Below are 6,299 nucleotides of genomic sequence, written 5' to 3'. Positions count from 1 at the left end.
ATATTATCATTGAAATGTTCATCCGTTTATATAAGCACTTGTCTATTAAACATCACAAATCAAAAAGTTTGTGTTAAACCTTAAAAATTGAAATAAAAAAATCTCAATTTACCAATCTTTTTGTTCATGACTTTCTTACAACCGTTTTTTGTAAAAGTTTCGAACCATTTTAAAATAAACCTTCCAAATTGAAGATACAAATTATATGTTACAAAAATTCCTACTCCTCAATGGAAAATACTGCATTTTATTTGCTGCTGAGTATATTTTAACATCCGTTTTGACCTAATTTTAAATAATAAGTGTTTCAGTTATTATATATGGCTAACTACATGAAGATCAGGACATTAATTTATATAAACATATATTGAAGAGTCCGTGTACAAATTAGAAATAAAAAAGGATCCTTCTACTTTAAATGTGGTATCTAATATATTCATATAATGATAAGTAAACATTTAAACATCAATATAGAAGATTCAGAAAGATTTGAAAGTCAATTCCATCAATATAATACAATAGCACGAATTTGACTGAATGTTGTTTATCGCCATGTAGAGAATTGCATCTAACACTTCGTCTATATTGTAGAATTTAACCAATTAAAATTAAACTGCAATGAAAATGGGGAACATGACAAAGAGGCAACAACCCGACGAAAGATAAAATTGAGAATGGAAATGGGGAATGTGTCAAAGAGACAACAACCCGACCAAAGAAAAAAAGGAACAGCAGAAGGTCACCAACAGGTCTTCAATGTAGCAAGAAATTCCTGCACCCTGAGGCGTCCTGCAGCTGGCCCTTGAACAAATATATATACTAGTTCAGTGAAAATGAACGCCATACTAATTTCCAAATTGTACACAAGAAACCAAAATTAAAATAAGACAAGACTAACAAAGGCCAGAGGCTCCTGACTTGGGACAGGCAACAGATGGTTAAGCCTTAGTGAAGTTAAATAAAATTAATTAAAATGAAATCCGGAGGCATGGTTTATTTGAAGTCATGTATGAAATCTAAATGGTCCGAGTACAAAGTTATTTCGTAGTGCATTTCTTTTAGACAATAAATGAAAATAAAAACACATCTGCGCTGTTTCAATAATAGTTTACAGTGTGTTGTACTACTTTAGGACAAATTATATCAAAATTATAGAAAACTCTTACTCAAAATATGGACAATTTTATGTTAAGGGGTCTTGAAATCTTTTGACAGCTTCCGAAGTGCTAATTTTTTTAAATCTTTTTCAGCTGGACCTAATCACTACTTTACATTAACAGCTATGACCCAATTTTTTTTTCAGTTTCAATTCACCCCTACTTGCTATATGAGGCATAAAACATGGAGAAATAAATTTGGAAGGGGTATAAAAAAAATTAACAAGTAACACACTGTCCACACTTTATAGATAAGGACTATATTCGTGTGTAAAATGAATTACAAGATCTTGAATTTACTCTTCTACATTCAAGCCACTCATATATCCGTGATGAATATTTTTGTAATACTGTTTTTGTCCTCTTAAAATTTAAAAAGTAAGCAGTAATACCGTAATTTGCTTTCATGTAATCTCAGCATAGCAAACATACAAGGCAGAGAAACTAAAATGCATAAAAAAATAACAATAGCGAGTTATATCCTTAAAATGTATCCAGTATTCCATATTCACAAAAACAGTTATGTGTAAAGAGGCCCTGGTGACACACAAAAGAAGGAACAATGTCTTACCCTTGGTCATAAAACATATAATTTGACCAGTATACACATTTCATATAATTTCTGAATCTCAACCCTCTCCTTTAAACGTGTATTGACAAAATACACATTTCTCAGAAATTAATGGTTTAATAGATAACAACATTATATAAGTAAATTGGAACTAAAAGCATATCTCATTTCGATTCCTTTGAATATCATGTTTGAACATTTACAATGCTAGTCCAGTTTTTTTGCTATAATATATATTCTAAATATCCTCTAAACAATCAAAAGATCAATCAACAGATATCTGAATAAAAGCACGTACTATGGATATTGCAATTGAAACATTTATCAACAGTTTTATAATCAACTAACATGGGACCATTTTTTTTTATATGAAATGAGCATGTTGATCATATAAGAGTATTTTAATTCCCTTTCACAATATTAAATGTATAAAACATTACAAGCGATATCATGCTTATAGTACAAAATCATGATATATTTTTAAACGCACCAATAACCAACAGTTTGACAATTTCTGAAAAGGAAACAAATTTGTCAAATGTCAGGAAAAATATGATAAGGTACATGCTTTTCAATTCCCAAATCGATGAGACATGAAGACAGCATTAATTTCAGATGGTATTTGTTTGTGTCATAACAACGATATATATGAGAGTCTACACAACAGAATAGTGTGTCATATCATTGGTATCTATGAGAGACTGGATGGAACTATAAAACAGAATAATGTGTCATATCATTGGTATTTATCAGAGGCTGGATGAAACAATGAATACAGAAAATGCGCAACAGATTGAAAAGTAGGTGTAAATAAGGTTAAGAAAAAAAAAGAAAAATAAGCTAAAAGATGAATAGAAAATAAAAGGGTTCTGAAATATATAAAATTTAGAATAAGAATCAAACCCTTAAAGGATAGAGATAAAATAATCTTAAAGTTACAGAATCTACTATATAAAACACCCCCTTTCGATATCTCCTTTTATCAATCAGATAAGTATTTCCAAATACTTCAAATTCATAAAATTCCACACGTGGAGTAGTGATTGTACTATAAATTTAATACGGTCACCGTATAAAATAGCATCTGTTATGTTATCTGAGGAACAAGAAATACAAATTGTCAACACCTGAAGCCATTTTGTTCAAGCATAAACATATAGTCTAGCACAGTCTTCGTTTTAACAAACTTTCTGGAGCGAATAATCCTTAAAAAAAAGATTATTCACATACAAGCTGCATTTTCTAATGGGTGGTACAGTTGAGAAATTATAATTACACTAAGTTTTATGAAAATTCAAAACAATCGTGTTTGTGTTTTGACAAATTGTTCTGCTTTTTGGAATTTTGGGTCCTCAATGCTCTTCAACTTTGTATTTGTTTGGCTTTCAAACTATTTTGATCTGAGCGTCACTGATGAGTCTTATGTAGACGAAACGCGCGTCTGGCGTATAAAATTATAATCCTGGTACTTTTGATAACTAATTATGCATGCATTACAATGCTTAGTAATTTCATATTTAATCACCAACCTCCCTTACAAACGGGGAGAGGAGGCACCTTGGACCCAGGCTAAAAACTTCTCTGATTATCATCCTTTATTAGACCTTATATGACTTACCATTTATTCATTCATACAAACCAGTCAATATCTTTGACTTATCTCCTCTTAGTATGTACATAACAGAAAAGTTACAATATACAACACTTTTCACCAGAGTAAACAGACACGAATATATGTATACACCACTGTGTGACCCCAAACATTGAGCAAAACCTAAATCGTGACGTCAGATATTGAAATAAATGAAAAGTGAAACTAAACCATTGAAAACAAAACAAACGGTATATTAAATGAAAAAACAAGAATAAAGAAAACAAGAGAGCAACCATCTGCAACCAACATATTATTGACTTTTGCCTTGGTTCAATGACATGTAGAATGGGACAGTGATATACATAATTGTTAACTCGCAGCCCTCACCTGATGTTGGACAGTGGTATAACTCTGCACAAGACGAACAAACTAAATGTCAATCGGACATGTTTTCACTCATTAGATTTTCAATCAATTAACAAAGAGCAAATTACACAAAATGCATGTACCCTAAGAAAAGAACTAAAACCAATATATAAAAATATATAAAAACAAATGCGATATTTATAACGGGAAAAATGAAAAAAACAATTTAATATTTAAACACTTCAATTATACATTAAAAGTATAAAATTTGGCGCGTGTTATTGATCAAACAACGATGTTCAGTTTCGAATATGATTGTTTTATCTGTGGGGAAGAACATTAAATTGAATACAATTGTGAAAATATGAAAACAGCAACCTAAAACTATAGGTAATGAAACTCTTATGCATTAAATTGATCAAATTTCTCTTGTAAAAAAACCCATAGTACTGACGTAGAAAATATTGAATTAATAATGCGAATTAGATGAAATTGCAGAGATAACCTTCAAACCTTGAAATAACCAATATATCAATTTCTGATTTTGAGTAAATTTAAACCATTTCTTTATTTCCGCTCAAGAACCTAAACTATATAAAAGCAACAGTAGTATACCGCTGTTCGAAACTCACAAATGGATTGAGACAAACAAATGGATTGTTTTATCGAACAAGGATGCTCACTTCATTTTCAAACGAATCAAATATTTCAAATTTTTTGGTTAAATACTTTCAAAATTAAGACGGTTCTACTTTTCAATGATCAAAAGTAAAATCAAACTCATTAAAAACTAGTTAATCCACAGTATGAACACGACCAGATGTTAATATACGATGTATATGATTGTGGGATTTTAGAAATATTGGTTCACAATATAGTACGGATGGGATTTTGAAGTTGCTTTACTATACTTAAGCCAAAATGCTGGTCCGTCGAAAAAATGTGAAGAATAACTGAGGTAAATATGAAAACTACTGATAATAGTAATGAAAGATGAACAGAATAAACAGGTAACAGGTAAAACATGTAGTAACGAACACATACAAAGAAGAATTGGCTTAGAAGAACTTTGAAGGAACTAGGATTTGCCTTCCCTCATATATCACACAATATCACTCTGGGATTTAATGTTGGATTATATTTGCTGAGACTTTACCTTTGTATCTTTTTTGTCTTTATATTGTTATTCACCATGTTCACTGTTCGTTTGTTTTCGACTTATATATAATGCATACCTTTGCTATCTTTCAACTCTCTTGTTATATTTAACGTAAGGTGGTACCCAACACCTTCACTTAAATTAATTTGGCTCGTTTAATTTTCATAAAATTAAAAGTATTTACTTTGACCCTTTGACAAAAAATATATAAATTTCAAAAAAAATGAACCAACCAATTTATCAGACAAAATACACTGGTTATATAGCAGTTTGACAAACATTAATTTTGGTTACTGAGAAGCTTAGTATTCGCTGAACAACACAACGTAATTAAAACGTTTAGCTGATTTTACAGAGTTATCTCCCTGTAGTGTTAGGTACCACCTTAGGCATCCTGTTTAAAAAAGTAGTAATTTCTGACACTGTCTAATTCAATTAATGTCAAATCATTTAAAGACCGACGAGGTTACAAGCATGTTATTTAGTTGCGGAAGAGTTATGGTTATTGCCTTGTTTAAGGAGGTCAAATTTTAGATTCCTAGTTGGAAAATCATTATCTTTAATGAATCTATTCATTTAAGAAATTTATATGCGTCAATTGTGACATTTCATTTTATAAATTGACTCTTGATTAAATTTTTTACACGCATTACACATTCGTTGGCACGACAAATCGAAGGAAAAAAAATAGTGTTGTTACATATTCCTTGAAATCGAAATTGAGAGATAGGGTTTTTGAACTGATATATACATATAAAAACAGAATGTGTCAAAATAGTCGGTTAGGCTTCGTTTATTATTTGAATAAATTACGAAATTAGGTGATTTGTTTTCTATATTGAATTTCTTACATTTTTTAAGGTCAAGGCTTTTTGTAGATTACTTTCTGGTATGAGTTTTGTTCATTGTTAATAGTCATACTGGTGAACACTAGTCATACTGGTGACCAATTGGTCTCATTGGCAATATACCACATTCGCACATTGCTTGCAAGGAATGACATTGATTTCCAAGTGAATTCAAAACCATTAATTTCAGATGTGAAATAAACGTGTTCACAAGAATATGCTATGTTTTATAAACTACTTTACATTGAAAAGCGAGAAAATGTCAAGTGTCTTATAATGGGAGATAATTGAAAGGTTATCCTGCAATTTGTCAAAATAATAATACTGCATTTATTTATCTGTTATTTGTCGGCTTAATAATTTATATTATATAGCTTGCAATTAATTCTTTTGACAGGCACGTTATGTTACAACGATGTTTTGTTTTTCTTAACAATTTTGAATGAAACAGAAGTGAAAACCAATTGTCGTATTATTCAAGATAATTAGTAGACTAGTTGCAATTTGTTTTAACAATGAATGCAATTTCACGGCCAATCGCGTCATGTTATATCTATTTCGCTTATCTCCTTAAAGAACAAATTATGTCATAATATTGTTATAT

Source organism: Mytilus trossulus, chromosome 13 (assembly GCF_036588685.1).
Source record: "Mytilus trossulus isolate FHL-02 chromosome 13, PNRI_Mtr1.1.1.hap1, whole genome shotgun sequence".
NCBI lineage: Eukaryota > Metazoa > Mollusca > Bivalvia > Mytilida > Mytilidae > Mytilus > Mytilus trossulus.
Note: the sequence above shows the minus strand (reverse complement) of the source record.